Source organism: Leguminivora glycinivorella, unplaced genomic scaffold (assembly GCF_023078275.1).
Source record: "Leguminivora glycinivorella isolate SPB_JAAS2020 unplaced genomic scaffold, LegGlyc_1.1 Scaffold3, whole genome shotgun sequence".
Taxonomy (NCBI): domain Eukaryota; kingdom Metazoa; phylum Arthropoda; class Insecta; order Lepidoptera; family Tortricidae; genus Leguminivora; species Leguminivora glycinivorella.
Window position 1 is genome coordinate 1,171,468 of NW_025952828.1, and position 12,065 is coordinate 1,183,532.

Genomic DNA, 12,065 nt, shown 5'->3' on the forward strand with positions numbered 1-12,065 from the left:
CGCATGTATAGCCGAGCTTTTACGAAATACTGCCATCTGACCGTGCCTTCAATTCTAGGATAACATTTGTAATAGCCTGTCCCGTTAAACCGAAACATTTAGGAGACCTTTACATTTGCGGATGTACTAAACTAAATACCAGCCGCTGACCTTTCGGGTACGAATATAGCCTAATTATAAGAGGGGGTGTTATAGATCACCTGGGTCCTATTATTATGCGTGTAGACTTATTTAAAGACTAGTCTTTTCCCGCGTTTTGTTTCAGGTTCGTCGTATTCCTGTTTCGTCGTATTTCAGTTTCGTCGGATTCCTGATTCGTCGGATTCCTGATTCGTCGTATCGCTGTTTCGTTGACGACGGCTGCTTCTTTGTTTACCAAATTTGTAATTCTAAAAAACCGGCCAAGAGCGTGTTGGGCCACGCTCAGTGTAGGGTTCCGTAGTGTTACGTATTTTTTTCAAAAACTACCTACTGAACCTATCAAGATCAAAATAATTTTACTAGAAAGTCTTTATATAGTTCTACTTTTGTGATTTTTTTCATATTTTTTAAACATAATTATGGTTCAAAAGTTACAGGGGGTGGACACACATTTTTTTTCCTTTAGTAGCGATTATTTCCGAAAATATTAATATTATCAAAAAACTATTATAATAAACCCTTATTCATTTTTAAATACCTATCCAACAATATATAACACGTTGGGGTTGGAATGAAAAAAAAAAACAGTCCCCACTTTACATGTAGGGGGGTACCCTAACAAAACATTTTTTGCAATTTTTATTTTACCACTTTGTTGGCGTGATTGATATACATATTGGTATCAAATTTCAGCTTTCTAGTGCTAACGGTCACTGAGATTATCCGCGGACAGACGGACGGACGGGCAGACAGACATGGCGAAACTATAAGGGTTCCTAGTTGACTACGGAACCCTAAAAAACGAGGTATAAGATAATTCAAAATTACATAAAATCTTCAGAAATACTAGGAGATAAGTTGAATATAAAATGAGCGGTACAACAAGCCACTAATTACTGACTGACAGCTGTCACTGTCAAATGTGACAATAAGATACCATCAAGCTGTTACCTGACTTCCGGTGCGAACGCCATCTTAGCGCTTTCGTGTCGTGAATAATTTATTTTTCTTTTACTCATTAATATTGTTTAAAGTGTAATATCGATAGCTTATTATGCAGTAAACTAATGTTGTAGTGAGAAGTTGATGAAGAATTAATCTCGAAACGCGTTTAGCCACTTTTTTGCCGTCAACGGCTGGTAGTCCACGTGCTCTTGTAAAATCTAGCTATCAATTTTGTGCTAACTCACCGTACACTGTCGTACTTACCGTACAAAAATTGTTAATAAATAGCTCATATCACAATGGAATGAAGCCATTTAATTTAAAAAACTGAACTGAAGCTGTACCTTCGTACCTTCGTACTTCGAACCTTCAAACATTATTTTCGCTCTTAAACCATTACCCCCACCGAAATTCACAAACGGCCCTATTCCGAAGCGCAAACTAATAAAAACGATTTTAAACCCGTCCCAATAACGCCAGATAGCACCCAAGGCGTGTTTTAGTATCGTTTTAACCCCTTTATAGTTCTCATTTACAGTTTAAGTGTCGTTTGTATCGTAAACGCGTTTTTATATGTGCATTAAACGTGTCTGTGCACTTAGAAATAATAAAGGTTTGTTGACGTTACAAATCTGCTTTTTATGCTTGTACTCGTAATTATGGGATATATCTTTACTGTGGCGTTTTTTTTTTGCTAAGAAAAGGGTTATTGGCGCAGACCTATCATTTTGCTTACGCTTAAAGACCGCTGAAGTGTGCAAAAGAGAAGCTGTCACGGATATGATCATCTTATGAGTGCAAAAGAGGCAAACTACAAATGAAAAAAACGTGATCATTTTGACCGCTAGCGGCCTACAATTTAAGTTAAGACGATACAGGAGGGGTCAATTCTCCATAAAAACGCTCTCGACTATTTCCTCCCTTGTTTTTAATGATAGAGCAATGATTTTTTCAACACAGATTATTATTATTATTATCTGTACATACAGAAACGGTCGGATGACCGTTTTGATTTTTTTGACATTTTTATTTTTAAAGACACTAGAGACCATCAAAAGATTCCAAAAACGGCGTTATTGATTATGACGTAAAAAAAGGTGTGCTACCTATTCAAAATTGGTGACAATTAGCCAAAAAAAGTAAACGGTGTGACACAGATTATTTCATTGTTATTCTGATTCTCAAATTCAGTTACGATTGATTAAGTTTTGAAAGAGAAAACAGTCGAGAGCGGAACCTCGATTTTAAAGATATTTTCGCAATATCTTCTGAATATATGATTTCTGAATTTAATACTCATTACTCACACGTTTGATATTCAACAATTCGTCTTTGCCAACCTACTTCCATGGTTATTGGGGTGTAGAACTGTAGATTGGTGATTAGAGGAATAGTGACGTATTTTACTGATGATCGAGTGATGACATGTATGCTAGAGTTCCATGAAGTTGCTCGTTAAATTCGAAACCGAAACCGAAGGTTCAGTTTTCAGATTCGACTGTATATAATTAACCTGAAAACTCTACTATACATGAATAAACAGCTTACTTAGACAGATAGGTACATAAAGAAGAACGGCAATCTGTATAGGTACCCAAAACAAACAAAACAAGAGCAAAATAATCCTGAAGCGCTGGTAGCCTAGCGGTAAGTACGTGCGACGTTTGGTCCGGAGGTCGCGGGTTCGAACCCCGGCTCGCACCAATGAGTTTTTCGGAATTTATGTGCGAAATGACATTTGATATTTGCCAGTCGCATTTCGGTGAAGGAAAACATCGTGAGGAAACCGGACTAAGGTCTAGTTTACCCGTCGGGTTGGAAGGTCAGATGGCAGTCGCTTTCGAAAAAACTAGTGCCTACGCCAAATCTTGGGATTAGTTGTCAAAGGCGGACCCCAGGGCTCCCATGAACCGTGGCAAATGCCGGGATAACGCAAGGAGGATGATGAAGAGCAAAATAATCCTCAAAAACAATCTCGATCACCGATTAAATTTAAAATCCGAATTAATATCGTATTATCTGGTAAAAAGAAACTGTTTACAAAAAGAGCTTGGATGTTGGAACGTGGACATACCTGACCCCGGGGCAATTTGGAAATAAATAACGATGTCATTGAAAACACGTTTTCATTTTAAAGCGAGCAGCATTCAAGTTATATATATTTAATGGTGGAAAATTTCGCAGGCTATGGTTGAGGTCTTAGTGGCTCAGATGGCAGAGTGCTGGAGTATCGATCCGGACGCTGTGAGTTCGATTCCCACCGAAGGCATTCGTTTTCAAACGTGACTAGACCTTGGGACTAGTCTGGTTTCCTCATTGGTACGAGCCGGGGTTCGAACTCGTGACTTCCGGATTGAAAGTCGCACGCCTTACCGCTAGGCCACCAGCGCTTTTTTTTTGAACAAATCTATTTAATAATCATACCAGTAAAAATAGACGTTGAATTTCAATAATACTGCACGATATGTTAAATGCAAATCTGAAATAGACATGTGTTGCGTAATTAATTATTTCAATGTTTCGTGATTTCAAATATGTTTAGCTGAAAATCTCCCGTGACACGTCATATTTCATTCGGTTGGAAATGAAGGGAAATTGCACGTAGGACGTAATATCAAAATTACGTGGTAATATTAAATGAAACCAAGTAACAGCAATATTAATTTAGCGTACAAAAACCTTACGTAGCAGCTATCACGTGTATTTTAGACATATAAGTGGAACAGTTTCTACTTTATTTTTTAACTAGCTTTTCCCCGCGGCTTCGCTCGCGTTAAATTCGAAAATTGCGGAATGCTCCAAACAAACTTCCGACCCCCCTTTTACCGAAATGGTGGGTTAGATAGAGACAAGAACCACAAAATTAAAATTTTGAAAAACCCCCGACCGCTACACAGTGGACCGATTTTCATGAAACATGGCTAAGAACACTCCCGACTAACTTAGCTTTCAGACAAAAAAAAATCAAAATCGGTTCGTCCGTTCGAGAGCTACGATGCCACAGACAGACACACACAGACACACACACACACACACACACACACAGACAGAGGGACAGACAGACTAACAGACAGACTAACAGACAGACACGTCAAACTTATAACACCCCGTCGTTTTGCGTCAGGGGTTCAAAAGTAGCCTATGTCACTCTCCATCCCTTCAACTACCTCCATCACGTCCATTCGTCGCTCCGTTCCGCCGTGAAAGACGGGCAAACAAACAGACACACACTTTCCCATTTATAATTTATTAAAATTTCTTAAAATCCAATTTATAGCGTCACTATGACATAGTTCTACAGTGTAGGATTCCAATTGGTTGACGGTACGTCCCGTAGCTACTCGTAGTCTCACTCAACCTAGGTTCCATTAGTGCTAGATGTTTAATTTAGTGATAAAGAATGATGCATCGTTGGCACAGTGAAAAGCATTTTTACAGCGAAATTGCTAGTGAAGATTTTAATTTATTGGGTGCTTTGGTGCCAACCGGAATTGTTAAAATAATTTCCTTCATTTTGCAATATTGCACTTATAGGGTTTATCGAAATGACACACTGAGAGACGCGATCAAGGATCATAGCACTCGGTTAATTATTGGTTTAGGTCAGCAGTGATGGACAAAGTACTGCCAGCGGGGGATTCCCTTTATTTGGCATAAATTGAATTGTCCAAAACGATTTTCGCATAACAGACTTCGCATAATCGATTATCGACGATTGTTAATTTGGTAGAAAACTTATTTGTCATAATCTAAAATAATTCGAATATCACTTTGTCCGAAAATAATTTCGCATAATTCTGTTTGCACTGATTGTTTTTAAAATATTTTAATAAAATTGATTGGTATAATTGTATTTCTTAAAATCAGACTATCCACCCATACTAAATGCTGTCAAGAGAGTCGGTTTGGTTAGGTTAGAACTGTGACCTCAACAAATACAATTTTTTTTTAGTATTTCGGTTAGGTTACGTTAGAACTGCAACATTAATAAGGTAATATATTACCTATGATAAAAATTCTGAGTGGTAAATTTCGACTAAACCATGTTATGCTGAAATAATTTATGCAAAACAACCATTCGGCGAATAACCTTTATGCATGAAATATATTCGGAAAAACAAAAATATACCTAGACGAATTATGTGTAACTATACTTATATGCAATAACAGATTATGCGAAAGGTGGTTTATGCCAATAAAATTCTTGATTGTAAAATTATGCCTAAACAAGGGGAACCGCCAACTTCTTCTTCCTAGCGGTATCGCAACATTTTGCCACAGCTCTTGATTAGGAGCCCAGTGTCCGCTTTGGTTACTGATCAATGTTTTGATAATACAATACATTAGTAAATAGTTAAGTTTGATTGGGTTTAGTGTAATTAGTATTTTATTTACTAAATCATTTCTAGAAAACAAAACAAATATCAGAGAAAGTGAAGATTTAATACATAAAGCCGATTAAAGCTAAAGTACTTACTCAAATAAATTCATACAAATTAGTCAGAATACAGAAACGCTTCTCATTTAAAATGGAACTTTTTAAAGCTTTTCAGACTAAATAAAGCTTAAATACACTCGCAAGTGTCCGCTCCCGTCGTCCTTAAGCACGTGTGTGGGATTAGGCCACGGTTACACGGAGAATAAGAAATGTCAATATTGTTCTTTGAATTCCAGTAATTTGAGGAAAACCGAGTAAATACGGGTATTTTGAGTAAATACTGAGTAATTACTCGGTATTTGCTCACTACCGTCTTTAGCGCTGAAACCAAGCAGGAAAAGTGAGCCCCCCCCCCCCCCCCCCCCCCATACCCATCTAGCGTCAGGCCAACGGTATAGCAAAGCCTGTCGGCGCGACGTCTTTTTCCATACCGTTAGCCCGACTAAGTTACACCGACCGTTAGCCACGCTAGATGTGGGGGAGGGGGGAGCATAGTTGAGACTGTCTTCTTGTCACGTAGATTGTAACTTAAATTTTCATATTGTATAGGTTACGTATAATTTTAAGATATGAAGGTATTCATTGTAACGATTGTATTACAAGTGGAACTATCTTATAAAAAGAATGGGGTGGGAACTACCACTTGCAATATGAGTTGTAAATTGTTATGGAATCATGTTGTGACATTAATCGTTTATCTATAGAGTATATCATCAAATCCGTATATGAATACTTTGGTTTGCGAATTGTAATTTTCTGTTTCGACAGTGACTGTTTCTTGAATTTCTCATTTCAATGTTAATAAAATATTCTATTTTTTTTTACATTTTCTTTAACTTCCTAAAACTCAACAACTCAGTTTGTTAACAACGCAGTTACGGATACTTACTAAGAAAAACTTAATGCAATTTAATAGTACCCGCGCCCATTGCCCGTGTAGCCATAACCTTAAAGGCATGTAATGCTACCTTAAATTTAGAGCCGGCTTAATTAAATAACTCTGCTGCTAAGTTGCCGTCTTTGTTTCAAAGCCGATAGAGGGTTAACATATGCGTACACATATGTGTATATATTACGTGCATACAGGGTGAATTTAATCGTGAACCGAATCATGTTTTTCTTTCTCTTTCAACAATTGACGATTTAATGTCTCGGTTGACGGTCAGAAAAGTTTTTAACCGTTTTTTCTTGATTTGCTTTTTATCTTGCAGAAACGTCTGCGAGCGATATTACATATTTTTAAATTAAAGGAAAGGCGGTTGAGGAATGAGAGAAGGCAAGGACAAATTCGCACGCATCCAGCAGGTCTTGTGGCGCAGTTGGGAGCGGGATGGCCCCGGCAAGGGCAGAGGTCGCAGGTTCTGAGCTATCATGTCTTCTAGTATTTAACTATATGTCTGTATGTACAGACCGATTTGTGTTGTTAGGTTGGTACTATACTTCATTTCTTTACGAAGGTAATAAACGTAACTCAAAATATCCAGTAGGTAATATTTAAACGTAGGTATATAAAAAACCGGCCAAGAGCGTGTCGGGCCACGCTCAGTGTAGGGTTCCGTAGTTTTCCGTATTTTTCTCACATATTACTGAACCTATCAAGTTCAAAACAATTTTCCTAGAAAGTCTTTGTAACGTTCTACTTTTGTGATTTTTTTCATATTTTTTAAACATATGGTTATATAAGTTAGAGGGGGGGACACACTTTTTTTTCCTTTAGGAGCGATTATTTCCGAAACGATTTTAGTAAACCCTTATTCAATTTTAAATACCTATCCAACAATATATCACACGTTGGGGTTGGAATGAAAAAAAAATCAGTCCCCACTTTACATGTAGGGGGGGTACCCTAACAAAACATTTTTTCCACTTTTTATTTTACCACTTTATCGGCGTGATTCATATGCATATTGGTACCAAATTTCAGCTTTCTAGAGTCACGAGATTATCCGCGGACGCCGCGTCAGAGAACGGTCACTGAGATTATCCGCAGACGGACGGACGGACGGACAGACAGACATGGCGAAACTATAAGGGTTCCTAGTTGACTACGGAACCCTAAAAAGGAGTGTACAAGTTTCTAATGGGTCGGCAACGCGCATGAGACACCCGTTGAGTTGCAGGCGACCATAGGTTACGGTGACCATATTCCATCAGGCAGACGGGTATATATTCCAACAGGTATACGTCTGTTTGCCACCGACGTGGTATAAAATCCTGAAAAAAATGTGTATTATTGACACATTTATAAAAACATGTCAAAGCGTCCTTTTGGGCTATTTCACTACAGTGAGTGAGTGACACAGTTGTATTTGCATGCGTTTAGTTATGTTTTATTGCAAATAAATAATGATTGATTGATTGGTTGGTTGGTTGGTTGGTTGGTTGGTTGATTGATTGATTGATTGATTGATTGATTGTTTGATTTATTGATTGATTGACTGACAATTCTATGTAAAGTAACATTGTTACTCAGCCTTAATATTTCCTTGTCGAACAGACCCCGGAGCCGAATGGCATTTCTGCGACGCGAAACGAAGACGAAACGCTGCGAAAGGTAGTCTGGCTCTGTGACTCAAGAGCGATACAGATAGATAGCCATGAAAGAAATATTATCGTGAGTATTTCGTGAGCGTTGTGAATTCGGCTATGCACACAGGTAATAAACGGCCAAGTGTCACTGCCGTGTTGGGCAACAACTGTCACTATTGTGGAATCGGCCACTTATTGCAAGTGACAAAGTAGGACTTTTTGTTAAATAACCACCAAATTAAAATTTTGAAAAAACCCCCGACTGCGACATAGTAGACCGATTTTTATGAAACATGGCTAAGAACACTCCCGACTAACTCAGCTTTCAGACAAAAAAAAAACTAAATCTAAATCGGTTCATCCATTCGGGAGCTTCGATGCCACAGACAGACAAACACACAGACAGACAACAGACAGACAGACAGACATACAGACAGACAGACAGACAGACACGTCAAACTTATAACACCCCGTCGTTTTTGCGTCGGGGGTTAAAAACGACACATTTCCCCTTAAATTTTATTATTAAATAACTTATTTTTAAACCCAACAGACGTGTACTTTACTGGCTCCAGTCACTTGAACGCGAAACTAGAAGTAAGTAGTTACAAGTTTTGAAACAGTTATATGAACTGACTTATGTAAGTTGCGGCGGTACCATGGGAAGTATTAACTACGACAGTTCGGCAGCACTCGAACGAGCTTTGTGAACTTTACAACAGTTGTCCTATTTCGTAAAAAAAAGTGTAAGCTCATATTGGCGTGCATGTCAAACAATTGAAGCTCATGCAAGTGTCCTGAGTCGACGCTGCATAGGGTGGACGCACGCTCGCCCGCCCCGCTGCCCGCCCCGCTCCGAGCGTCCACTCAGGCCTCAATTAGTGTCTATTGTATGAAAACTTGTTAAGTGTTTAACTATTATTTACAAATACTTAACAAAATTAACATAAAATAAAAGTATGGAAACGGATTAAATCGCGTATAATGAATTTAAAATTAACATAATTGACAACCCTTACTATCTAAATATTTAAAAGAACAAACTGACTGACTGACTGACATATCAACGCACAGCCGAAACCGCTGGTTTTAGAGATTCCAAAGTTAGCACGTAGGTTCCTTATAAGGTGTAGCGGAGTACTAAGAAAGGATTTTTCAAAATTCACCCCCTAAGGGGATGAAATGGGGGTCCAAAGTTTGTATGGGAAAACAAGATTAGATTAGTACGCGGGCGAAGCCGCGGGAAGAAGCTACTCATATTATATTTCAATGATCCGAACCAATTTAAAATCACCTCTGGACATGTCAATGCATCTGAACCAATTGGCTTTCGACCTCTGCGAGGAATCCCGTCCACGGGCAAATTGGGGCAATCACTGCATGCGACAGGCCCATTCGAATCCGATATAAGAATCATATCAGTTGTTGCCCTAAAGCGCTGGTGGCCTAGCGGTAAGAGCGTGCGACTTTCGGTAGCTCGCGGGTTCGAACCCCGGCTCGTACCAATGAGTTTTCGGAACTTATGTGCGAAATGTCATTTGATATTTGCCAGTCGCTTTTCGGTGAAGGAAAAACATCGTGAGGAAACCGGACTAATTACAATAAGGCCTAGTTACCCTTCGGGTTGGAAGGTCAGATGGCAATCGCAAATCTTGGGATTAGTTGTCAAAGCGGACCCAGGCTCCCATGAGCCGTGGTAAATGCCGGGATAACGCAAGGAAGATGATGATGATCAGTTATTGCCCTTGGCCGGGTAAAGCAGCAGCTGTTGTGCTGAAAGGCAAGATGCATTTTTTGTCCCCAGCCAAGTAATATTTATTTAATTGACTAACAATTGAGCAAAATCGTCTCGCTCGAATCTAGAGCAGAGCCCAACTGGGGTAGTCTTCGCCTTACAGAAGACCGCAGCCAAATAGCACTAGACCCTACTCATAGTGTTGTGTTCCTACCGGTGAGTAAGGCTGCCAGAGCTCAACGAGGGTGCGGTGTGCTGATGACGGGAGGACTTACGGAACTAACTTGTTCTATCTATTGTCCTTTAAGTCGTCGGCAACCGGAACCCTCCTTAGAGCTTGTACACTCCTTTTTGCTGTGTACTTAACACAGCAAAAGGGAATGTACAAGTTTCTAATGGGATGGCAACGCGCATGTGACACTGTTTGAGTTACAGGCGTCCATAGGTTACGGTGACCGCTTTACATCAGGCGGACCGTATGCTTGTTTGTCACCGACGTAGTATAAAAAAAAATCAGATGTTTACGGCGAAGGGGTACATTGAATCCTGAACGGAGCGAAAATTCAAAAATAGAAACAGAGTCTAGTGACGGATTTAAATGCTCGCCCAAGGTGGAAATAATTAGGGAGGAAAAATGCTACTTTGCTCCTCCTAGCAGGGCAGATAAGGCCCTTTTACGAAATAATGATGTGAAAATTAAGCTACAATTTTCTTAGAATTTTAGTTATTCGTCTTGATACAGTCAGCAGCAGAAGTTCCGTAGCGGGCAAGGTGTTCAAGATGAACTTAACACGATCTTATTTTTAAGACAATTAGAGTTAGGATCATTGTGAACACCTTTCCCGTTACGGAACTTCTGCTGCTGACTGTACTGTTTTGTGTCAAAATTTGTGACATTGACACTTGAGTGACAATTCAGTGCCTATTTCTGGGTTAATAAGTAACATATTACTCAGCGTCAATATTTCCTTGTTGAACAGGCAATGAATGGCGAAGTGTCACTATCGGGCGACAATCGTCACTGTTGTGAAATAGGCCACTGAATAATCCGATACAATTCATAACCTAACCACAAAATTAAAATTTTGAAAAAACTCCCGACCGCGACATAGTGGACCGATTTTCATGAAACATGGCTAAGAACACTCCTGACTTACTCAGATTTCAGACAAAAAAAAACTAAATCCATATCGGTTCATCCGTTCGGGAGCTACGATGCCACAGACAGACACGCACACACAGACAGACAAACAGACAGACAGACACACACACACACACACACACACACACAGAGACAGATATGTCAAACTTATAGCACCCCGTCGTTTTTGGGTCGGGGGTTAAAAATGATGTCAAGCGCTCGTTCGAATTGGCTTATGAGTTATGCGTGACATGGCCGTAACATTGTTACTGTCCAAATCGAGTCCATGATGAAGTTAGCCCGATTCGAGTGTCAACAAAGTTGAATACTAGGCCATATTGGATTCAGGGTTAATACATACATACATACAATCACGCCTGTATCCCATAAAGGGGTAGGCAGAACACATGAAACTACTAAAGCTTCAGTGCCACTCTTGGCAAATAAGGGGTTGAAAGAAAACGAAACTGTGACATTGCAGGGTTAATACGAATGTAAAGTATGGCTACACCAAAATTGCTGGTGCAGCTTAAAGGTATCGTTCGGTTTTGAACAAATCTTGTTTTTCCCCATTTTCTGTATTTTGATTTTTTTAGGGAATTTTAGATCAATTCTACTCAGAATCACGAGTACTTTCAATCTCACTGGGAGACAAAAAGTGTCCCAGAATTTCCATACATTTTTGTTACTTTCCTCTTTTTTACCCCACACAACATGTATGTAAAATGGTAACAAAATAAGAAAAAATCGCATGGGACCATTTTTTTAACTACTAGGATTGAAGAAGGTAGTGATTCTGAGTAGAAATACCATAATTTTTTCAAAAATATCACATCTGGCGAAAAAAAAGAAATGTTCTTTTAGACTTCACTAATCACAAAATTTCAATGACTTCAGAAAACTTTTTTCTCACTTAATGGGGCCCATTTCTCAAATGATATTAGACTAATAATATTAGACCTGATTTAGACGGCGTGCGAGCTCGCATGCGATTTTCGTTACATTGCGGGCTGAAATTACATGTACAATCTTGCACAGCCATCAAATACTGCAATGTAATAAAACTCGTATGCGAGTTCTCGTACCGTCTAAATGGGGCCTTAGTCCACGAACTGTCATATCGTATGGGTTGCCAT